General features: G+C 41.8%; 1 long non-coding RNA gene across 1 annotated transcript; it reads left to right on the top strand.

The window, feature by feature from the left end:
• Positions 1-753: 753 nt before the first annotated feature.
• Positions 754-19,341, top strand: LOC122466376. Its single transcript, XR_006291811.1, has 3 exons — positions 754-764; positions 6,301-6,304; positions 19,173-19,341. It is a non-coding gene; the product is annotated as an uncharacterized LOC122466376 (long non-coding RNA).
• Positions 19,342-26,014: the final 6,673 nt, after the last annotated feature.

Consider the following 26,014-nt stretch of genomic DNA (forward strand, 5'->3'; position numbering starts at 1 on the left):
ATACTTCCTTTTGTTTAATTTAAACCTGCTGCCTATTAATTTCATTTGGTGACCCCTAGTTCTTGTGTTACGAAGAAGAGTAAATAACACTTCCTTATTTACTTTCTCCACACCAGTCATAATTTTATAGACCTCTATCATATCACCTCTTAGTCCTCTCTTTTCCAAGCTGAAAAGTCCTAGTCTTATTAATCGCTTTGCATATGGAAGCTGTTCCGTACCCCTAATTGTTTTTGTTGCCCTTTTCTGAAACTTTTCCAATATATCTTTTTTGAGATGGGGCGACCATATCTGCACGCAGTATTCAAGATGTGGGAATACTGTGGATTTATATAGAGGCAATATGATATTTTCTGTCTTATTATCTATCCCTTTCTTAACAATACGCAATATTCTGTTCGCTTTTTTGACTGTCGCTGCACATTGAGTGTATGTTTTCAGAGAGCTATCCACAATGACTCCAAGATCTCTTTCTTGAGTGGTAAGAGCTAATTTAGACCCCATCATTGTATATGTATAGTTGGGATGTTTTCCAATTGCATTGCTTTCCATTTATCAACATTGAATTTCATCTGCCATTTTGTTGCCCTGTTACCCAGTTTTGTGAGATCCTTTTGTAGCTCTTCTCAGTCTGCCTGGGACTTAACTATCTTGAGTAGTTTTGTATCATCTGCAAATGTTGCCACCTCACTATTTAACCCTTTTTGCAGATCATTTACGAATATGTTGAATAGGACTGGTCCAAGTTCAGATCTCTGTAGTGGGTGACACCACTATTTACCTCTCTCCATTCTGAAAACTGATCATTTATTCCTACCCTTTGTTTCCTATCTTTTAACCAGTTATCAATCCATAAGAGCACCTTCCTTCTTATCCCATCACAGCTTACAGCAATAATAATACAAATGCTTTCTAGTAATATTGGGCCTGATTCTGCTGTCCTCACTCACATTGACCACCACTTTACTTCAGGGGTGCTGGAACAATTTTTATACTGGGAGTGCTGAGAGCCATTAAACCACCATTGGTGTTCTCACCCATCCTCCCCGTGGAAGGAAAAAGCCCGGGTAGAGACTGTCGAATCGTGGAAGTCAACAAATGGCTATGCAGGTGGTGTCGGAGAGAAGGCTTTGGATTCTTTGACCATGGGATGGTGTTCAAAGAAGGAGGAGTGCTAGGCAGAGACGGGATCCACCTAACGAAGATTGGGAAGAGCATATTTGCAAGCAGGCTGGCTAACCTAGTGAGGAGGTCTTCACCAGGGGAAGGAGACCAAAGCCCTGAGTTAAGTGGGGAAGTAGGACACCGGGAGGAAGCACGAGCAGGACAGCACAAGAGGGGAGGACTCCTGCCTCATACTAAGAAAACAGGATGATCAGCGAGTTATCTTAAGTGCCTGTACACTAATGCAAGAAGCCTGGGAAACAAGCAGGGAGAACTGGAAGTCCTGGCACAGTCAAGGAATTATGATGTGAGTGGAACAACAGAGACTTGGTGGGATAACTCACATGACTGGAGTACTGTTGTCAAGGTTCCTTTCCCACTCTGAACTCTAGGGTACAGATGTGGGGACCTGCATGAAAAAAACCCCCTAAGCTTATTTTTACCAGCTTAGGTTAAAACTTCCCCAAGGTACAAACTATTTTACCTTTTGCTGCTGGACTTCATTGCTGCCACCACCAAGCGTCTAACAAATATATAACAGGGAAAGAGCCCGCTTGGAAACATCTTTCCCCCCAAAATCCTCCCAAACCCTACACCCCCTTTCCTGGGGAAGGCTTGATAAAAATCCTCACCAATTTGCATAGGTGAACACAGACCTAAACCCTTGGATCTTAAGAACAATGAAAAAGCAATCAGGTTCTTAAAAGAAGAATTTTAATTGAAGAAAAAGTAAAAGAATCACCTCTGTAAAATCAGGATGGTAAATACCTTATAGGGTAATCAGATTCAAAACATAGAGAATCCCTCTAGGCAAAAACTTAAGTTACAAAAAGACACAAAAACAGGAATATACATTCCATTCAGCACAGCTTATTTTATCAGCCATTTAAACAAAACAGAATTAACACATATCAAACTAATTGCCTATTAACCCTTTACAGGAGTTCTAACCTGCATTCCTGCCCTGGCAAAGGCAACAACACGGACAGAGAGAACCCTTTATCCACCCCCCATCCCCCTGCAGCTTTGAAAGTATCTTGTCTCCTCATTGGTCATTTTGGTCAGGTGCCAGCGAGGTTATCTTTAGCTTCTTAACCCTTTACAGGTGAAAGGGTTTTTTCCCCCCTCTGGCCAGGAGGGATTTAAAGGTGGTTAGCCTTCCCTTTATATTTATGACAACTGTCATGGATGAATATAAACTGCTCAGGAAGGACAGGCAGGGCAGAAAAAGTGGGGGAATTGCATTGTAAGTAAGAGAGCAGTATGACTGCTCAGAGCTCTGGTATGAAACTGCAGAAAAACCTGAGAGTCTCTGGATTAAGTTTAGAAGTGTGAGCAACAAGGGTGATCTTGTGGTGGGAGTCTGCTATAGATCACCAGACCAGGCTTTCTTCTGGCAACTAACAGAACTTTCTTCTGGCAACTAACAGAAGTTAGTGGATCACAGGCCCTGGTTCTCATGAGAGACTTCAATCACCCTGATATCTGCTGGGAGAGCAATACAGCAGTGCACAGACAATCCAGGAAGTTTTTGGAAAGTGTAGGGGACAATTTCCTGGTGCAAGGTTCTGGAGGAACCAACTAGGGGCAGATCTCTTCTCGACCTGCTGCTCACAAAGGATTAGTAGGGGAAGGAAAAGTGGATGGGAACCTGGGAGGCAGTGACCATGAGATGGTCGAGTTCAGGATCCTGACACAAGAAAGAAAGGAGAGCAGCAGAATATGGACCCTGGACTTCAGAAAAGCAGACTGACTCCCTCACGGAACTGATGGGCAGGATCCATCTGGGAGAACAACATGAGGGGGGAAAGGAGTCCAGGAGAGCTGGCTGTATTTTAAAGAATCCTTATTGAGGTTGCAGGAACAAACCATCCCGATGTGTAGAAAGAATAGTAAATATGGCAGGCGACCAGCTTGGCTTAATAGTGAAATCCTTGCTGATCTTAAACACAAAAAAGAAGTTACAAGAAGTGGAAGATTGGACAAATGACCAGGGAGGAGTATAAAATTATTGCTCAGTCATGCAGGAGTGAAATCACGAAGGCCAAATCACACCTGGAGTTGCAGCTAGCAAGAGATGTTAAGAGTAACAAGAAGGGTTTCTTCAGGTATGTTAGCAACAAGAAGAAAGCCAAGGAAAGTGTGGGCCCCTTACTGAATGAGGGAGGCAACCTAGTGACAGAGGATGTGGAAAAAGCTAACGTACTCAATGCTTTTTTTGCCTCTGTCTTCATGAACAAGGTCAGCTCCCAGACTGCTGCACTGGGCAGCACAGCATGGGGAGGAGGTGACCAGCCCTCTGTGGAGAAATAAGTGGTTCGGGACTGTTTAGAAAAGCTGGACAAGCACAAGTCCATTGGACAGGATGCACTGCATCTGAGGATGCTAAAGGAGATGGCGTATGTGATTGCAGAACCATTGGACATTATCTTTGAAAACTCATGGCGATCAGGGAAGGCTGGAAAAAGGCTAATGTAGTGCCCATCTTTAAAAACAGGAAGGAGGAGGATCCGGGGAACTACAGGCCAGTCAGCCTCACCTCAGTCCCTGAAAAAATCATGGAGCAGGTCCTCAAAGAATCAATTCTGAAGCACTTAGAGGAGAGGAAAGTGATCAGGAACAGTCAGCATGGATTCACCAAGGGCAAGTCATGCCTGACTAACCTAATTGCCTTCTATGATGAGATAACTGGCTCTGTGGATGAGGGGAAAGCAGTGGATGTGTTATTCCTTGTCTTTAGCAAAGCTTTTGAAATGGTCTCCCACAGTATTCTTGCCAGCAAGTTAAAGAAGTATGGGCTGGATGAATGGACTATAAGGTGGATAGAAAGCTGGCTAGATCGTCGGGCTCAACGGGTAGAGATCAAGGACTCCATGTCTAGTTGGCAGCCGGTATCAAGCAGAGTGCCCCAAGGGTGGGTCCTGGGGCTGGTTTTGTTCAATATCTTCATTAATGGTCTGAAGGATGGTGTGGATTGCACCCTCAGCAAGTTTGCAGATGACACTAAACTTGGAGGACTGTCAGATACACTGGAGGGTAGGGATAGGATACAGAGGGACCTAGACAAATTAGAGGATTGGGCCAAAAAAATCTGATGAGGTTCAGCAAGGACAAGTGCAGAGTCCCATGCACTGCTACAGACCAGTGACCGAATGGCTAGGCAGCAGTTCTACAGAAAAGGACCTAGGGGTTACAGTGGATGAGAAGCTGGATATGAGTCAACAGTGTGCCCTTGTTGCCAAGAAGGCTAACTGCATTTTGGGCTGTATAAGTAGGGGCATTGCCAGCAGATCGAGGGACATGATCGTTCCCCTCTATTCGACATTGGTGAGGCCTCATCTGGAGTAGTGTGTCCAGTTTTGGACCTCACACTACAAGAAGGATGTGGAAAAATTGGAAAGAGTCCAGCGGAGGGCAACAAAAATGATTAGGGGGCTGGAGCACATGACTTATGAGGAGAGGCGGAGGGAACTGTGATTGTTTAGTCTGCAGAAGAATGAGGGTGGATTTGATAGCTGCTTTCAACTACCTGAAGGGGGGTTCCAAAGAGGATGGATCTAGACTGTTCTCAGTGGTAGCAGATGACAGAACGAGGAGTAATGGTCTCAAGTTGCAGTGGGGGAGGTTTAGGTTGGATGTTGTGCAAAACTTACACTAGGAGGGTGGTGAAGCACTGGAATGCATTACCTAGGGAGGTGGTGGAATCTCCTTCCTTAGAGGTTTTCTAGGTCAGGCTTGACAAAGCCCTGGCTGGGATGATTTAATTGGGGATTGGTCCTGCTTTGAGCAGGGGGTTGGACTAGATGACCTCCTGAGGTCCCTTCCAACCCTGATATTCTATGATTCTCAACTGTAAACCCTGCATATAATGGAAACCACTTCAAACCGGGGTGTGTGGCAGCAGCTCCAGCACTCCTAGTTCCAGCACCTATGCCTTACTTTGCAAGCAGGCTGATTGATGTGGATATTAAATTTGAGTAACAGTGAAGAATTGGGTCCACATAACAGTAATGTAATAATGGGGTTATTAACAATCACCCATCTTAATCTGTCCTCATTATTCATTCTTTTTGCTTTCATAAAAGAAGTCAAGCTACCTAATCATACAAGATCAATGGTGGCTTTCCAAGCAAGGCACAATAGTTACCCTATCCAAAGAGCAGGCCAGGAACCAGTTTGTCTCAATCAAAATCTGGTTCCTGGTTCCCACTTTCTTCAAGAGGAAAGGAATCAATGCCATTTCTATACCTGGCTGGCACACTGGATGAGATGGACCCTACACTTGATCCATTACCACATACGTGAGTGGAGGAGCAGAGACTGCTCTCCCTGCTGTGCTGTTAAAAATATGGGTAACCCAAGTAGCGGTGGTGTATGAGGACATCTTCTGTAGCTAGGGTGAAAGTTAATAAACAATTATTCTGTTTAATTTTGTACATTTCACGGGACTTTTTTTGTTCCTTTTTAAAAATTCAAAACTCTTTGAAACTATCTCACAATTTTCCTGGTAATAAACTTCGAGAGATAAGGGTGAGTTGTAGCAAATAAATACTTACTTCCTTATCCTTTAATCCCATCTGTTTAACTCTAGCTCTTGTCTGTTACAATTGTAGAAACATAAATCTGCTTTTTCCTTTTCCTCTTGAATTGTTATAATGAATGGCAATACGGAAAGTCAACAGAGCCACTAAAGAAAGTGCAACAATGGTGGTAGGTGTACAGTTTAGGTGACAAACCTTTCTTCATATTGTTCACATCATGTACATGTATTAGTCCTATTTCAAGTCTGAAAGGCACAGTCCTAGATAACCATATATATACAAAATGTGGATTTTCAGACCCTGGTCATTGTGTGAACAGTTCTGACACCCTAAATGTACAAAGGAGTTTTGTTGGTTTAAATTCTACCAATTATGCATGCATAGGAATTATGACATTTAAAATGGACATGCCAGTGTTTACAACTGTGTGTGTATGCAGTATGCTTAATTTTGTACGTACCCAAGTGGAGGCTGGGTACAAGCGGAGCTTAAAATTTAGCCCTACAAATGTAGGGGATTGACACAAATCTAGCACAGATTAGTAGTGAGCACAATACCTTAAAACCAGATGTCAATTCAGCCGCATTTAAGAAAGGCAGGTCCCAGTTTAGCTCACCTCACAGAACTACCACCACATTATTTGGCCCTAACTTGTCACCTTTGTTAGCCAGCTTGCTAGACTATGGTATGGAAAATGAACTTCTCTCCCTAGAGATGCATCGAGCACATTGGTGGAGCAGTTGGTACAAACATTGGACCCAATTCTCCTCTCATTTACTCTGATGCAGGTCAGAAGTAATCCCATGGGCATCAGTGGAGATGCACCAACATAAATTTGGTTTAAGTGAGAGGAGAATCAGACCCACTGCTTTGTCTGTCCGAGAATAGATAACTTCAGCTCCCTAGGCTGCCAACCTTCTGATGCCTTTTACTAGTACTATATTTATTTGAAATGAAAAGTGCGGGTACAACACTCAATTTAACAGGATGGGAAAAAAACAACAACATTTGGGTACCTGTGAAACAGGAAGACGCACAGAACAGGCAGGGATTTTGTGGTTGATGCTCTTTTAGGGTGACCAGATGTCCCGATTTTATAGGGACAGTCCTGATTTGGGGAGTTTTTTTCTTACATTGGTACCTATTACCCCCAACCCCTTGTCCCGATTTTTAACACTTGCTATCTGGTCACCCTAGATACTCTTTGTTAATTAAAAGAAAAAACAAAATAAATCCTAATGATACATAAGTGTCGAGAAAGAGGGTCAAGAGAAAAAAGCAAAATTGCTTTTCAGGAAGCACAGAGGAGCCTCCAGAGAGGTGCTGCGAGTTCTCAGTTTGAGCGGGAACAGAGGGAGCTGAGCACCCTGCAGGACTGGGGCCTCATACCTTCTTCACAATTATACTGTAGAGTACAACAACAACAGATATGGAGAACTGAAAGTGTATAAAGCAAAGCAAAAAAACAAGAGTGAGTGCTCTGTGCTAAAAGTTAGTGTTATCTCATTTGCATTAAAAAGGAACATCTTTCAGGAACACAAAGCTATATAGCTTAGAGGAAAAAATCTCATAAATCTAACTGCTATGCATCCTTGTGCATATTTATTGAAAACTGCCTTGAGGCATTTTGCATTGTGCTTAGCAGAGCTAAATGCCTTTTCCGCAGTGATAACTCCTTCCTTAACCACCATGGATTTGAAAGAAAGAGACCTCAAAAGAGCTAAATCTTCTCAGAGTTTCTATAAGTGTAAAAGAAAGTCTCAGCAACAGCAAAAAAATTTGCTTTGGACTAGTGATTTTTTTTTTTTAAACTTCATTGAATCAATCTTTGCCACTCTAATCTGGGAGCCAAAAATATATTGGAGTATTTATGATACTTCATTTGGCTTTACTGAATGGAAGACCATAAAACAAAACAACACTAAGCAAATACATGCACACTTCACCTTCAAATCAGTTTATAAAGATTAACTAGGAAATATCATATTCATAATATCATATAAGATACTTGTTCTTAGTCACATTGATACATATATTACCATAATTTATTAATGTTTCTGATAAATCCGTTTACAAGCAAACAACTAGGTGAAAGTTATCATATTTAAGGGCATACAGAGAACAGAATTTGACCCCCTGATTTCAGATATAAGTTCATAGAATCATAAAATATCAGGGTTGGAAGGGACCTCAGGAGGTCATCTAGTCCAACCGCCTGCTCAAAGCAGGACCAATCCCCAATTAAATCATCCCAGCCAGGGCTTTGTCAAGCCTGACATTAAAAATATCTAAGGAAGGAGATTCCATCACCTCCCTAGGTAAGAGTTCATGTTCAATAAACACCTTCTGATTTTCAAGCTATAAAAATATCAAGAGTTTGAGTTTTTAAATATATATTTTATTTTATTTACTCCAGTGTCATCCTCTAGAGCAGCACAGAACTCCAAGAAACTCACTATAAAATATCAAGTGAGACTCTCAGGGAAGTGAACAAATAAATTGAGGAATATCGGATTTCCAGCTCATTGTACCCAATATGTCACCAACTCCCACAGGAAACAGATGATCATTGAAACACTTTCCCCCTTTGGTCTTAACTCTGGAAGATACTCAGGACACATCTGAAAGATGCCATTGGCTCCAGTTTTAGAAAGTTAAATCAAAATGATAAAGATTAGGTGAATTTCTCAAGTTGTACAGCTGCACTTTGATGTCAGTATATTCAACTGGAGCTGGTTTCTACCTTAGAAAAATAACATCAAGAAACAGCACACATTTAGATGTAGACATAATTACTACAGACAATGACCTCTTTTGCATTTCTCCACAAATGTGATATATGATACAATGTAGGCAGAGGAGATTTCAGAGAGAGAGTGAGTGAAATCATCAGTTAACTACTTATTCTGTAATTCAATATCTATTTTAAGACTCCGGGTATGTTAAATATTAGAGGTATACTGAGACAGTGTCTACGCTGACAAGCTTTCAGCGGCACAGCTGTACTGAGACAGTTGTGCCACTGTAAGATTACTCATGTAGCTGCGTTATGCCAACACGAGAGAGCTCTTCCTTTGACATAATAAAACCCGCTCAACGAGTGGCGGTAACTATGTTAACGGGAGAGTGGCTCTCACCGACAGAGCTGTGCACATGAGCACTTACGCCAACAAAACTTGTCACACAGGGAGTCTGATTATTTTCACCGACATAAGTGCTAGTGTAGACATGGCCTGTGATGTCACATTGCACTTGTTCTAGCTATTAGTTTTCAAAATTTAGCACATTTTTCTTAGTAGTGTTAAAAGTCTCAGTATAATTACCACATGTGCTGCATTACTAACATCTATTGCTTCATAATGCAATCTCTCCATTAAGAGATTGTTCTTGCCTCTCTTATTATAACTAGTTTCTCTCTTTTTAAAAAAATATATACACATTTTTCTCCCTCCCCTGGCCTTCCTAAAATACCACCCAAGAATCTGGACTAATTACATCTTCACTTTGGGTAGCTTTGCTGCTACTTTCATCTCTAGTATGATTGACAAACTCCAATTATCTCTAATCTTCACTTGTGTCACAAGTATTCACAACAGAAACATGCTTAGCACCGTTCTCAACGGCACTGCTCTTATTCACCGTGACTACACTATTTCACAGCCTTCCACCTCTCCCAACATTATCCTCTTTGACAGAGATTCCCTTTTCATGTCTTTTATTAGCAGGTAATTTTACTTTGAAGTGAAATTTTGATTTTTTTTTAAAAGATTTCTCACTTAAGAAAATGAGACAGCTTTACTGTGAACGTGCTTAGTGTTATACAAGCCACAGACACAACCCTGCCCTGAGGAACTTGTCAGTCACTGCCCCCTTTCCCACCCTCCCAAATCCTTTTATACTACACATTACCATGGACCAAACTCCTCATCTCACAGTCTACGGACAGAGTCTGTAGATGCAAAGCAAGATGCCAGTTAGGGCAAAATTAAAATAGTTTCAACTGAAAATGTTTGATAGAAAAATGGGTATTTGACCAAACAAAACTTTTTGTTGGAGTGTGTGAAAAGTTTAGATTTTTAGTTGAAAAAAAGGCAAATGTCTAAATACCAAAATATTTAGATATTGAAATGTTGCAATGAACTACAATTCCTAGAAGTCATCAGTTGTCCTATTTCCCCATTCTCCTCTCTAGGCCAGGTTCCCTGGCCAGACTGTCTTCCTCATGATGCAATATGGCCAGAGATTTCCATGATGCACCACGTCCCCTTTCCAAGAGGAGAGACATCATAGGAGATGTAGTCCAATAAGAGAGTTAGGCTTGGGAGGATTTGATTTTTATCAGTAAATGTGAGTAAATGTCAATTTCACCCGACATACAAAAAGTGATAAAATATTTCCATCAGTAATAACTAAAATGTACAGATAGGGAGAGTACAAAAATACTCTTTGGGAAACTTATTCAAGTTTGCTTTAAGGATATTTACTTTCTCAACATCACATGCCAAAATATACAATATGTTTTAACAGTTATAAAGCTTTAAACTTTTGATCTCAGCATCTTTTGTCATTAAATAATTGTCTGACTCCACCTCCATAATTTACAGCAACTATGACAATTTAAAAATACTTTTTTTAAAAAAATGCTTAAAAGTAAATACTGATATTATTAAAAATAAAAATTGAATTCTGACAAGCCTACTTATAGAGTACAATGGAAGTGTGAGACACTCAACCTACAATTCCTATGAGGCGTCATGGCAGCATTTCAAAATTAAAGACTTTTACGTTTTGACCAGAATATTTCAGTATTTGAATTTCTGCTCAAAAACTGAAATTCTACGGAGAACTTAGTCTCCTGCCATACAGGCACTAGGGCTGATTTTTAAAAAAATCTGAAGAAAATATTGATGGAAATGGGGCCAAATTGTTTTAAAGTCTTCCTAGGATACGTGTGCAGAGGATCTCCTCCTCCTTGTGAGGTTCTCCCCCATCTCACAGAGAGGGACACAGAGCTGGGAGTTGGGCCCCTCTGCAGAAGGCCCTTTACACAACCAAGGTTACGTGGGTGGGGAGTAGGCGGGATGAGTTGGGGAATATTTAACATCTTCCAGCCAACACTGTGGGGAATCCACAGGCAAGTTAATACAGCCCAAGCTCTCTCCTACAGAAACCCACACCATTCTTTTAAAAGTGACTCCTTGGGCGGGGTGGGAGGGGAGGGGAGGCTGGCAATAAAGTTACACCAGCAGGAAGCTGCAAGGGTAGGCAAAGCTACAGAAGCACAGAACCTCTGCACGGATGATCATGTACCTTTAGTGAACCCAGAGTTTCCTGGGATGCAGTTCTTTCTAAAACCTAGCGTTCACCCCATACACTGAACGCAGCTTTCTGCAGAGTGGCAGGGACCCACACAGGAAAGTGACTGGGCACCACAGTCTTGTTATGACAGTTGCCTTTGGAAAACTCTAGGTGACTGAGTGCATCATTGGAGGTTGATCATTAGGACAGCCTAGCAATCCAGAGAGCCATGTTCTTTTTCACCTAATTTGATCCAGTCTGACCTCTGAAAATTTTTCCAGTGTATAGATCAGCAAGAGGAGAATGAACAGCTTTCTTGTTTCATGCCTCAAATACTTAGTTTCAGTGGAGCTGTGTAATTTTACACCATATGCAGATCCGGTCCCCTTTTTAAAAGGGATTCACCCAAAGTCACACAGGAAGTCTGTGGAGGAAGTTAGGTACTTAACCCAGAGACCCAGCAACCTAACCCAGTGCTTTAGCCACAAGGGCTCATTGTGGCTATGAGCAACAGAAAAGACCATCCCTTCCTCAAACAAGGAAATAGTTACAGTAACTGGTCAAGACAGAGCATTATGATTTTATTAAAGTCTACCTAATAGCACAATACTTGGCCAACAATGGTAATTAATTACAGTCAGTTTGCTCCACAAGATTTTTTGTGAGAGCTCACAAGAGCTGTTTGCACAAACCATAGGAAATAATGTCTGGTAATGTCAGCAAGACACGCTAATGACATTTCATAATCTCTCAGCAACACCATTAATGTTTCATATCACTGGTGCACAAACTGTTGTATATCATATTAATTATCCTACAAACATCTGTCAAATTAAGAAGAAAATAACAGACTCATTAAGGAACTCTAGTGTGCCTAAGAGAAGTTCTCATGATAGAAGAGAACATTCTAAGTGAATGTTTTTCCTTAGGTTGGAAGTCACCAAGCTACCACAGACATCTTTGCCCAAATGTAAATCCCTTTATATTGCACAGACATGAGCTGTTAGAAAAAGATGACAAACACATTATCAGTTTTGAGTCACCTGCGCTAGGGGGATGTCTAGTTGATACTTAAAATTGCAGAGCACCTCACTAAATTCACCTACATGTGGCATTTGGCACTGAAGAGTGAGAGCTCATCTACATACAGTTTTTATACATTGGTTTAGAAACAGTTATAGTTGTATCAGTGCAACCCCGCTAGTGTGGGCCCAGTTATACTGGTGTATAATCACCTAAGTAAGCTAGATGATAGATTTATATCAGTGGAACTCCTTCTACACTAGTGAGCTGCACTGATCCAACTACCCCTGTTTCTAAACTAGCGTATACAAACTGTATGTAGGCCAGCCCTCAGACTCTTCACAGTCTACTGTTCAATTACGCAAAAGACCATCTATCTCCCAATATCATACTACAGCACGAGATTAGTGCAGGCACTCAAATGTGGGAGGGCTACCAGCAAGATATTTTCTGAGAGGGCCCTCAACTGTGGAATTCGGACTTCACACCATGTCTGCCAGCACTGGTGCTGACAGACCCTTTTTTTCTTCCAAGCAATGGAGTGTGGGGCGAGAGTATATTGAGGGTCAGGGAAGTTGTGTGCACTTTGGAGAGTAGAATTTTATTAGTACTTAATTGTATGCAAGGAAGAGCATTCCATTGTATTTGAAATGTTATCGTCAATTTAAATTACAACAGGACAGGGGTTTGTCAAGGGTTGACTCACTTCTGGCCAGGTGTGGCACAGCAGCTCCCTCCCCATTGGATATCTTCCAGCTGACAGCCATTCCAGGCCTCTGGTGGGCTGCCTCTTCCTATGACGTAGCCCTCCAACCAGGTCCATTTTAAATCTTTACTGACTTGTTTTGGTTCACTGACTACTGAGGAAGGGTAGTCAATGAACCAAACAAACCACATAAATTGAGTTCACAGATCATCGAGGGGAATGGTTCTCTCTCAACGAGAGTCAGCAACCCTCCCTACCTCCCTTTCCTCAGGGAGGGGCCATCGGGCAATGGTCAGTTCCTGCCTACAGTCAGCCCCTTCTTCAGGAGCTGAACACTGAAGGTTTGCTCTCCTCCCTGGTCTGCCATCAGCTGATCTCTGGCTCTCCTTTTTAAGCTCCTCCCTCTAACCCTGACACTTCTCACAGGTGCAACAGGGCAGAGCCACCTAAGCCCACGTAAGCTCATTAACTTCCTGTTGTCCAGTATATTGTTTGGTATGGGCCGCATTTGTGATTTCTTAAGTTAAAAAACATAAAATATTTATCAGATCATATAGATTTGCTCAAGAACAAAGACCAGAGTTAGTGGTGGAATGCACAATGTAGTGGCACAATCTGGCCCACCAAAATTTGGGCTTCATTCCTCTGTGTGTTTCAGAATTTGTAAAGCCTCATAAAGCACACGTGAAACTGTGGATAATATTCATGAGAATTTGCAAATTTGCTACAAAGGTCTAACAATAACAGTGCTCTCACCTTGAATACGGTAAAATTTTTATTATGGGCAAAATCATGACATTTTTCATGGTCACTGTGAAGTTACAGTTCCTGACTTGTGGAAGCTGTGTTTCCTCTTTGGAATAGGAAAACACTGAGGTGTACTCCAAAAATATTATTCACAAAATGGCAAACATGATTTTTTCAACAGCAATGACTTCTGTGGTACTGCCTATACCTGTGTGCCTATGCAAGCTCATGCAAAGCACATGGATGGCCAAATAGCAAGTTTATCTTGCTGCTTCCTTTATGCTCAAATTATGCTAAACCCATGTGATCAACAGCACCCACTTTCTAATGGGGCAGCATCATGTGGTTCACTCACTATTAGGAGTCTCTTTATGGCCACATCTGGAAATTAGCTCCATTCTGATCTGACACCCCCATGCCGCACACTATGACTCCCCTCATTCTCCAGGACTAACAGTACTCCCTTTTTATGACTCAGCCCTGCAGCCAAGTCACTGTACAGTCCTCCCCTTCTGGGTATCAAGTCCCACTGGATCAGCTGCCCTGATGCCCCTCTAGACCGACTTCCAGGCCAGGGCCAGATCCTGTGCCACTTTTCCAGCAGCTAGTAGGGGAAGCCATGCCCACCCATTACTCCAGGTTCCAGGCCAGGGACCCTATGCCGAGCAACTATGGCCTGCTAACTTCCAGACCCTGTTGCTGCTTTCCTAGACTTCTTGCTACCTTTTAGCGCACCTCTGGGTTACCACTAGAACTTCCTCTGCTCCCAATGACTACTTCCCCCTTTCAGCTTCTTACCAGAATCAGCAGTTCGAGGCAGGATCCCAGGGCTTCCTCTCCCCCTAGAATGCTTCCTTGTACCTAGCAGCTCCTCTCCACTTTAGGGACTGACTGCAGAGCTCCTCCCTGCAGCCTTTTCTGACCACCAACTTCCTCTCTTTATAAGCCTATTTTAGCTCCCCCGCAGCTGGGCTTCACCAACCATTAGGCCTTAGCAGGCCTCAGCTCTCCTGCAGGTGCAGCATCTATGTGAATTGGCCTATTTTAACCCTTCAGGCCTTGCATGGAGTGGACAGCCCATCACAGGCAGTTATTGGTAAGGAATGGGAACAGCACAAGTTCTTGTTTTCCATACAGAAAGATCAACACATTTTCTGTCCGAATAACTTAATTTTAAAAATAGAAAAGACACAAGAGAAGAACGAACGAATGTCAAGTCTCCCGAGAAATCAAAGCATACTTCCTGTTCTGCAACAGCAGCAATTTTTAACTGGTTTTCAGCTGCTCAAAGCAGATAACGCAGAGAGAGATTTCTTCAAGTTGTCGCCCACAGAAATCAGTGACCCACCAGTTACTTACATTGCAATTTCAGAGGGAATTAAAATATCCAATGGGCAAAAGTGAAATGTGTACTGGGAGATTAACGGTTCTTTACTTTTATTTAATTTTTAAAAAAGAGTAAGGGCCAGATTTTCAGAAGTGCTCTAGCAGCTCCCATTGACAACACAGTTGAGATTTATTGAAAGACTGACCATTTAATTGAGCCATCCAAATGGGAGAACAGCTCTTTTGAAAACCTGGTCCTAATTGCACATATTGAGTCCCATTTAACGTCTGTAAATTTCAATTAGTCATTCCTTTTTTGCTGTTCAACATACACAACAATGTTCACAGAGGAGAAATACAAGGTGAAGAAAAATAAAAAAAAGGCTCAGAGGATGGGAGCTTACAAAAAGGGAGAAAACACATTTTTCAAGGGTTAGAAGAGAGAGAGGAAAAGTATTCCTAGAGGCCATGACAGTTTTCTTTATCAAATAAAAGAGGCAGGAATACAGCTAGAATTGGCAGCGGTAATAGCTCATCCCGTTACATACTTGCTGTGTAGTCACCCTAGCTATCAATTAGTCCAAAGCCAGTATTTCCTTACTTAGAGACCATCGTCTCTCTGCCAGGTCAGATTTTCCTCCTCAGAAATATTAGACACTTAGCAAGAAAATGACCAAACCCAAATATCAACAATATAAATGCTGGTGAATGTAGTGATCCTCTTATTTATGTTTTGCTTTGTGCTCTTTTGACATCCTTCATTACACAAAAACAGACATTTAAAAAAAAAAAGGTAAATCCTCTGTTTTCTTTGGCATATTTAGTTTTATAACCTTTGGAGTATTATACTGTCTGGGCTTGTAATTGTCTCCTGTCAGACACAGGAACAGTACATTTAACTATATCAGAAATGCCTATTCAGACTAACATCCTTTGATTGCAAAAGGCTTTTCTCCCCCCCTTAATATTTTAATGTTGATCTGAAAAACAATTAGACACACACTTACTGATTATAGAATATGCCTTTAGTTTAACCCTCTCCCCCCCACTGAATCTCTACGTTCTTTTATTCCCTACAGTACGAAGCCTTCATCAAACACAAATAAGCTGTATCACTAACTAAAATCTGCTTATAAAATTGATTTACACTGGTACAAACCCTTCTGCAGAATAGTTAAAGCAGTTTACAGCTGCTTTATATTGATTAGGCTTAATTCAGTAGCTGAGCAACACTTTATCCGGTGTGGATTTGGCTAGGTACTGAGAAAACTAGGAGATGCTTCTACAATCAAATCTTAAGTAATTCCTGCCATTTGAGGGCCAAATCCAGCGTGCACCAAGTCAGTGGGAACCTTTTCCATTGACTTCAATGGGAACCTTTTTCATTGACTCCAATGGATGCTGGATAAACCCCTAAATTAGGGTAGCTAATTTTGGTTGGACATATTCCTAGAGATTTCATCACATTACATAATCTGTAATTAAAAATTAATCTTTAATTCCTGGAGACTCTATGCCAATCCTGGAGTGTTGGCAACTCCACCCTAAGTGAATGGTTAGGACTGGACAATTAGTTAGGAACAACATCATAAACGTGTAAAACACTGCTTGTTATATATCTATTTCCTGTGAGGTCAGGTGATTGCTCTCACAGCCGCCTTATATAGTATGAATTTCAAATCTTTTACAACAGAATCATTTTAGGACCCAATCCTGTTCCCAGTAAAATCAACTGCAGAACTCCTATGAGCTTCACTGGCAGCAGGATTAATCCTTTAATTTCACACTTTTTGGAATGACCTTTTATTTCATTTTCTAGCCAAGCTCTCTTCTCACTGATCTGTAGCTAATATATGCTCAGCTTTGTTTAATGGCTCTCCTCTAGAAATATTTTTTCATTCCATTGGTTTCCAGTTAAGGGGAAAGGTAAGAAAACTAGGTCTAGCATAGTCAGCTGTGCTGATTACTAAATCTGACAGTTCATTCCAAACTGCCATTTTTATAGCTCCTAGAACAGCAGCAATTTCCACAAATTGACTGGACTTTAGTGCCCAATTTGTTTAAGGGGAGGGAAGAGAGACAAAGCACATGAATAATTCTTAAATTATTCCTAAACCTACGTGTTAACTCACCTATTTTGCTGGAAAATATAGCCATTTTTTTCTGTACATGGTGCTGGCAAGTTTAGAAATGGAATTTTCATTTGAAGCATGAGGTCTTGGATATAAATTCTAATGATAAATATGCATTGCCGTGAGAGTGCTCTAGCTTCCCTATGTATTAGCACAGCCATGTAGAACAGCTAATCCTGTGGCAATATTTTACTTTTACTTTTTCAATTTTTGTCATTACTTTTAGCATATCTATTTTCCATCAGTAAATCCCAAAAGGGAAGATGGACGGGGCACTACTGTTTCCAATTTTCTGTTTTCCTTGAGAAGTTGTTAGCAGATAGCAAGTTTCAGTTATTTGTTCCTCTCTTGTATATTATTTTGGAAGTGTGGTACAGCTAGGACCATGAAAAAGACTAGTGTGTTTCACTGGCTGAATGTGTCTAAAAACTCACTAAGATCTTAGTTTACAAAGGGAACAGACCTATTGTCTGCTTCACCTTTTTGCTACACGATTATACACATACAGTACAATTTTTGCTGTCACTGACTTCTCTCCTTGATGCCTAAGCACCATATTTGATCAGTGCTCACCTTCATGTTGCAGCCTGAAGCCTTTAAAAGAATGACCAATGGTGCAAATTCCTTTCCTTGTCTTGATTTTGTATCAAGTGACCCAGGAAGTGCTTGGGCTGGGATTTAAATACTCTTCTATTTCTCCCAACTAATGAGATCTATCCATCAGATCCACTTATAACAGACATGCTCTGAAAATGTACCCTGCAGTACCTTAATAGTTACTCCCTTGAAATATTTAGTTAAAGCTATCATGCTGTTTTAACATTTATTCACACTGCGTCAGTTTCCATTTCACTTAACTAAATGCAGAGAAACTCCCTTTAATTTCCTGCTATTTTTCCCCTGCTTGTTTTTCTACATTAAAAATCTCAAGTCTTGTCTACTGTCCTTTTGCTGGCATAGTTTATGAATGATTTGAGTATTAGTGAGATTACAACAGCACAAAGACCTGAGACATCCAGAGAGGAATGGATTTTTAGTCTGTTTAAAACCTTGATTTTTGTTAGACAGCCCATCACTTCAGCCAAGGTCTGAGAGAGCTCCCTAGATTCTAGAGACTTCCAGCAAAAAAAAGCCAGACAAGACCTGACTGCTCTGCTATTGCAATAGTATAAAAATATATCAGAAAACTTATTTTTAAAATGCCCTTGAGGCCGTTATTACACAACATAAGGCAGCAAAAAGAGTGGTAAACACAATATTATTTTGCAAATCAACGTTATATATTTGCAGGGACCTTACATTTCAAATGTAAATTATGTGCCTAAACTTGCCAAGACCGTGGACAGAACAGATGGCTAGGTCTTCCAGAAAATGAACAAAAACAGTGTACAGCTATATGCACTTGAGGTTGCTCTACATATTCATGGAACTAAGCCCAAGAGCACGATCTTTTAGAGATCTTGACAGCTGTTCCATCACATGCATACACCTTAAATGTTGAATCCATTCTGCTTTAGACAAGTATGGAGCTCTGTTCCAGGTCTTAGTCCTGCAAAGTGCTGAGAAAAGCTATGCAAATAATACTCTTTTTTGTTTTCTGGAATTCTGAAATCATCAAGAACAGTTTAATTTCAAGTCGAACAAAAAAAGAAATCCAATTTTCAGTGAACCAAAAGTTTGAAAAAATTTCTAAATGAAATATTTCATTTCTACCTGAGATTTTTCATTTAAATTTTGGGCATTTTGACAAAAGCCATGGCGGACTAACTATCCAGAAGAGGGAGGGTTGTGGTGGATGGAATCCTTTAGCCCAATGGTTACAGTACTGTCATACTGGTGTTGAGTTCCCTTCTCTGCCTGGAATGGAGAAGGGTCTTCCACATTGCAGGAGAGTGTCCTACTCACTGGGCTAGGGAATGTTCTGTGGTGGGTCTTTCTCAATCTCTTGTTGGGCCATCTCTTCACCAGACCAAAGAGAAAGGGAGACTGCAGAGCCCAGTGCCCTGCCATTCACCTAGGATGTGAAGCGCAACTTTGAGATCCTGCTCCAATGACTATTTAATTATTCATAGTGGAACAGCTCCAAAAGGAGAGGTTGAGAGCGACTGAATGTATAGCCCACTTATCAGGACACTCAGCTGCAATGTGGGAGACCTGGGTTCAAGTTTTTGGTGTAAATCAGGCAGAGCAAGGACTTTAACCTGATGTCCCACATATCAGGTGTGACAGGGCAAGGCCAGATGGCTATAGAAAAGTAGTGAGAGATAGATGTATTAGCTCCAGGCTGAGCAGATCCCTGGTACCAGGATAAGTGAAATGGCAGCTGCTCCAGGTCAGTTAAGACACCTGGGGCCAATTAAGAACTTTCCAGAAGGCAGGGAGAAGGCTAGGTTGATTGGGACACCTGAAGTCAATCAGGGGCTGGCTGAAACTAGTTAAAAGCCTCCCAGTTAGTCAGGTGGGTGTGCATGTCAGGAGCTGTGGGAGGAAGTTGTGCGGTTGGAGAGGCTGAGTAGTACACACCATATCAGGCACAAGGAAGGAGGCCCTGAGGTAAGGGTGAAGTGGAGCTTGAGGAAGTGAGGGCTGCTGTGGGGGAAGTAGCCCAGGGAATTGTACATGTCATGTTTCTAAAAGGTCAGCTACCATAGCTGATACTATTAGGGTCCCTGGGCTGGAGCCTGGAGTAGAGGGTGGGCCCGGGCTCCTCCCCCCCACACCTTTTCCCCTGATTAATCACTGAGACTGGGAGACAACAGAGACTGTGCAAGGAAGGATAACTTCTCCTCACCTCCCTCACTGGCTTATGATGAAAATGGCTCAGTAGACTGTGACCCTTGTCTCTAGAGAGAGAAGGGTTACATGCAGGGTCACAGTGAGCCTCTGAGGCTAGCAAAATCCGCCAGGAAATGCAGGACCCACGGAGGCAAGGACAGAGCTTTGTCACACAGATAAGTGCTCTAACAACCAGGATATTAGCTGTCCTGGCATGGGTTGGTCTGTATGGCTCTCATTTTCCATGAAAAACCTCTAAAAGGTCTTAGGCTTATCCCAGTGCAGAACAAGAAGGTTTTTGAAATCTCAAACTTCTTGGTACTAGAAAACTGTTTCCCAGCCCAGAGTCCCCTCCTGCACCGACACCACCAGCTGGAGCCCGCACTCCCCTCCTTGTTCCAGCCCTGAGCCCCCTCCTGCACTCCAAACCCCTCATCCCTGGCCCCACCCCAGCTGGAGTTCTCACCTTCCTGCACCCCAAACCCCTGCCCCAGCCCGGAGCCCTCTCCTGCACTCTGAACCCCTCATTTCTGGCCCAACCTGGAGCCTGCACCCCCATCCCAGAACCCATACCCCCACACCCCAACCCAATGCCCCAACCCTCTCCCACAGCACCATCTCAGAGCCCACCTCCCCCAGCCGGAGCCCTCACCCTTCTCCTGCCCCTCCCCAACCCCCTGCCCCAGCCTGGTTAGTAAGGGTGTGGGAGTGTGAGCAATGGAGGAAGGGTCTTTTGAGTGAGTGAGGGCAGGTCCTTGGAGAAGGGGAGGGGCAGGGGCAGGGCCTCGGGGCAGGGCCGTTTGCAACCCTACATCTGACTCAGATAATTAAAATGAACATGCATCTGTCCGCACTGCTTTGGATTGTTGTCGAGCAGAACCCACCATCAGCATGGATGCATGTCCCCTGGAATGGTGGTTGAAGCATGAAGGGACATATCAGTCTTTAGCACATCTCGCATGCAAGTATCTTGAGACGCCAGCTACAATAGTGTCATGAAAATGCCTGTTCTCACTTCCAGGTGACATTGTGAACGAGAAGCAGGCAGCATTATCCTCTGCAAATGTAAACAAACTTCTTTGTCTGAGCAATTGGCTGAACAAGAAATAGGACTGAGTGAACTTGCAGGCTCTGAAATTTTACATTGTTTTATTTTGGAATGCAGTTTTTTTATACATAATTCTACATTGTAAGTTAAACTTTCATGATAAAGAGATTGCACTACAATACTTGGTACTTGTATGAGGTGAATTGAAAAATACTATTTTAGTTTTTTTACAGTGCAAATACTTGTAATCAAAAATAAATATAAAGTGAGCACTATCCACTTTGTATTCTGTTGTAATTGAAATCAATATATTTGAAAATGTAGAAAACATCCAAAAATATTTGAATAAATTGTTTAACAGTGTGACAAATCACACAATTAATCAATTAATTGTTTTAATTGCTTGACAGCCCTAATTGAAACTCCTACCATGAAAATATCAAAAAAATTTAGCCCATTCCCTCTCTGCTCCCCCACTCTTTTTTTTATGTATATTGATACAATTTTAGGTATGCATAGCATTGCAAAGGCAAGTGATCACATATTGCTCTTTATAAAAACATAAGCTTCATATTGGTTTATTTTATACTTCAGATTATTTCTCTGGAGGACTGCAACAAACAGTGCTAATCTTCACCAGATGCAGTGGAGACAGATCCTGTGCAAGCTTCCCAACCCTCTCCAGAAAGCAAAGGCATTTCTCTCACTGTGTAACCCTTCTCATTAGCCTGTCTTGAACAGAAGCTGATAATTACAATACTTTGGCAGAAGACACGTACGAGTGATAAAGAGTGTTGTCAGGCATTATAACTCATACTTTCTCCCCACCCCCCAACAAAGCCACTGAACTTCATAAGTGCAATTCACTACAGATGTCTGCAAGGCTTTTGGCATGTCTCTGGCTGCTGTTTTGAGGTCTGATCTTGTTCCTCAAAACACACCACACCCACCAGATTGTCTCACACATTGCTTGGGATTTAATTTAAAATCCTTTTAAATGTGGCTACTTAGAATTGGTTTTCAGCACCACACACAAGTCCTTCCCCTTTTTAGAGGGAAATCTCCTTGGGGAATTTTTTCCATGAAACAGATAAAGAAAAGAAGTTGCTCTGAATCAATAGACTGTTTCTACAAGATTAAAATATTTATTTACTAATTAATGCTTATTGCACGAGTTTGACTCTTGACTTTTGTAGGATCATTTTGCTATTGTAGCCAAAAATGTGTAACAATGCATTTCATTCATTTGGTCTACATAAAGAGTGTTTATGAATTTAGATGCAGCATCTCCTATATCAATATATTAGTCTAAAGAGCTAATACATAACTTGTAAACATTTAAAATCCAAAATCTTTTAGGTTCACTACAGTTTGTACACATTTTTCCCTTAATAACTCAACATGAAAATGGAAGGAATGGGCATTTTCATATTATAAGAAAAAGGATGGCTTATTTCACTTACTCCTCTGTGTTACGTATTTCATGCTGATGCTCTGACTAGAAAGAAGTCTGAGATCTAAAAGACTGACTGCTATCTGGCTCTGAACTTCCCCAAAGTCTTTGGATATTCAGATCCAGTCTCTTAGATTGAAGCCCTCTCTAGTTCAGGATCTCAAAGAGAAACAGAAAACAGCATTTGAATTCTTACAAGAATATAAAACTTAAGTGTAAAATGAAAGAGGCAGAAAAAAGGAAGACAAGTTACCAGTACTGCCTAGCAATTCAACAGATTCGTAGACATGGCATCATCCTTGTGACAAGTGACAAATTGCATTAGCAGCAAACATATATCATGTCAGAAGATGGCAGTAAATGAACAACAGCAACAAAAGATTCAATGGTGCAAGACTTATACCCTTGTTCCAAAAGCAGTATGTCTGTCTCCTCCAGTCTCTCACAAGTGATCTGAAGGTATCTGTGCATATAGGGGGTGGCCAAGAAGTCCAGATCAAGATATGGAGCTCCTGAAAACAGTTTGCTGTATAGCTAGAAAAGCATTTGCTTCAGAGTTTATTGGATAGTTAATACATCTATCCAATAAACTAGTTAAGTCAGATGATCCAGAGTATTTGTGTGAGAAATTTAGAGGTGATAATCTCATCATTGTAAATTGTATTATTTAAATTAGACCTAGCTTTCCCCCCATCCCACAACTCGCCTACTTAAAAGGCCCAAGATGAGCAGAAGTGGGCATTGATCTAAAATGTTCACCAGCACTGTTCTTAGGGCCCAATTCTCATTTACACTACCGGAGCAGTATAAAGTGGCCTTAAAGTGCCAGTAGATTACAGTAGGAACATTCAAATGTGTAATAAACATTTTTTTGATGCAAGTTCATTGCCTGCTAGCTGCTGCCCTTTGCTGCACTGACACTCGAGGGGAGAAGTCGTAGGGAGCTTTGTTTCCTCTTGCAGCAAGAGCAGGAGAGGAGGCCTCTATAACACTCAAGAATACATCAGCATGTACAAATGGCTAGTTCAGTGGCCCACACAACATGTCCCCAAGGAGACTTGGTACTTAGATGATAGGTGCTGCTCCTGGCCAGTTAAGTTCTAAGTTACTGTCAGCAGTAGACCTCACCAGCAATTTTTCAGTGTAATGATTTTTGTCAGAAAATGCCAGTTCATTGAAACTGGAACTTTTTTCCTTGGGGAAAGGTTGGTTTTGACAAAACTTTTGTTGGAAGCTGGGGCCCCTTTGGTCAGCCACGGCACCACAGGTGAGCTCTGCCTCACTTCCCTTCATCTGGGTTATAAACAAGTCCAGGGAGAACCTTTTAATCAAAAGTCACTTCCCTTTTCAAGGGTCTTAGTTATTAATGACAGCCTTAAGTATGAGTAAGGAGCTTTCTCAGACACATCATCTTAGACTCAGTCCAACTAGCAATCGCTGGCTCCTTTCAGGAAATTCTTTGCTACTGCACCTGTAAACAGCTTGTTTCTGAAACCCCTCCCAGGGTTACTCTTTTTAGTCCCTTCTTAAGCAGGAATCCCCAGCTCTTCTCTTTCGAAATGGGCTGTATTACTTAGCCCCTCACTCTCTCCTTGAACAGTAGTCTTTCCAGCCCTTCTCTCTGGAGCTGGGTTCTATTAATCAGATCCTCCGGTCCTTTTTAAGCAAGAGCCCTCAGCCTTTCCTCTTTGGAGGTGGGTACTGGGCTGATCAGCTATAGGGCCTTTTCCAGATTCTCACTCAGCTGGACCATCCCTTTTCTGAATTAGCCTTCAATATGCTTGGTGAGCTAGACTTTCCCTCTGATATCTCCCCTTCTGTGAGGAAGGAGGCAGAATTTATGCTGGTTGCCTTCTCCCAGCTCATCCCCAAGTGGTTGGTTGAGAGAGGAGTCTTACCCCATCTACTCCACAAGAATCCTGGCCAGAGGCCCTTAAAGAATAGTAACTGGATTTCCTCCCAAACATTCTTACTCCTGGGACCATTTACTTCTTCCCACCAACTCCTAGCCCTTCAGGTATAATTGGAAATTTCAGACTCAAAGAGCCTGTGCACACACAGATGCAACCGCACCCAGGGATAACCAATAGCCCAATGGCTAAGACACTCACTGGCAACGTGGGAGAATCAGGTTTGTATCTCTGTTCTGAATCAGGCAAAGCAGGAACTTCAATCCAAGTCTTCCACTCCTTAGGGGACTGTCCTAACCACTTGGTTATTAGAGATTTGGAGTCATTTCTCTTTTTTTGTGAACATTTTTGAAAGGTTTTAGTTTTGTCCTGATGCAGAACAGCAATATTATTTTTAAAATCCAATAGTATTCACAGGATGGGAAAACGATTTCACTCTAGTCAGTAATATACACTAGTCATGTCTGAGGAATAGCAACATGCATCCTGCTATACTTTTTTCCTGGCTCTTGCCTTGGCACTGGTAGGAGTTCTGTAGCAGAGGATCCATGGGGCATCATCTCTGCTCATAGTCGTGAGACTGAGCAAGGCTAGTGCTTGGCCGTTCTGGAATATATGTGAATAATTGGATCTGATGGATGTTTTACCACACAATTAATACATTTACCTTGATGACATGAAATAAGAATCTTGTTCAAGAAAGAGGTGCAAAAAAAAAAATCAATACAGATGTAAGCACCTGCTTTTGACAACAAAGATGTGAGGACAGCAGGACAACACAGGATTCAGAATTGAAAAATTCTGGACATTTACTGGCTCATTAACATCTCAAACATCTGTCTGAATCAGTTTCCATGCAAGTACAACTGCTTTGTACATCCCTTACTTCAACAAGATAAACTCCAAACCCATCCATGATGAAAGCTTCAGCCAACAGCACGAAAGTACCACAGAAGAGCTTTGGGGTAGATTATATACATGCTGCCGTTCCTGATGAACGGCAAGAGATGTTCCAACAAGCTCAATTTATTTGTTTAAGCCCTTCAGAAAATTAAAAGCACCCCCCCAAAAAAACCTATGGTATCCAGGAGTCTTAGGTTTTATATACATTGATATTTTAGCAAATACTTGTTTTCTTCCTAAAAAGTGTAATTAACGTTGTCAGGCTTGTGAACAGGACAGGGACCTATACAAGGCATTTGTTGACCTGATCAAAGACTTTGACACAGTGAATCACAAGGATGTATGGAAACTCCTTCAAAAATTTGTTGCCCAGAGAAGATGATTGCTGTTATACTCTTATTGCACAATGGTACAATGGCCATGGTGATGAAGCGTGGTGACTCATCAAAAGCCTTCCTTGTCACCAGCAGCACCAAACAAGGATTCATAATGGCTTCAGCCCTGTCATTGTCATTACAGCCACACTCTTGTTCACATTCCAGTACACTGACAGAGACACATACATCCGGTTTGGACAGGGGTCTCTTCAATCTACATCAATTCAGGGAGCACACTGTGGTAATCAAACAGCTATTCAGAGAGCTCCTGATTGCTGATGAGAGTGCCCTCATTGCACATATGTTCAAGGACATTCAGTTTATCATGGACCAATTTGCCTGTGCCTCAAAATGCTTCGGTTTCACAATCAGACAGAAAAAGACCAGCCTGCACCTGACCACCACCCTCACACACACCATGATCCCATTGTCACAAATGACAAATCACCTCTCAACTCGATCAGGAAATTCTGCTGCTTGGGTAGCACACTCTCCAGTAATGCCATGTTGGATGAGGAGATGATGAACATTTGCCAGGCTCACCCACAGGCTCTGAAGGGAGTAGAGTCTGCTGCAGAACCAGGATAAAAATAGGCCATGCTGTGGTACTC

The sequence above is a fragment of the Chelonia mydas genome, chromosome 6 (assembly GCF_015237465.2).
Source record: "Chelonia mydas isolate rCheMyd1 chromosome 6, rCheMyd1.pri.v2, whole genome shotgun sequence".
In the NCBI taxonomy this organism is placed as follows: domain Eukaryota; kingdom Metazoa; phylum Chordata; order Testudines; family Cheloniidae; genus Chelonia; species Chelonia mydas.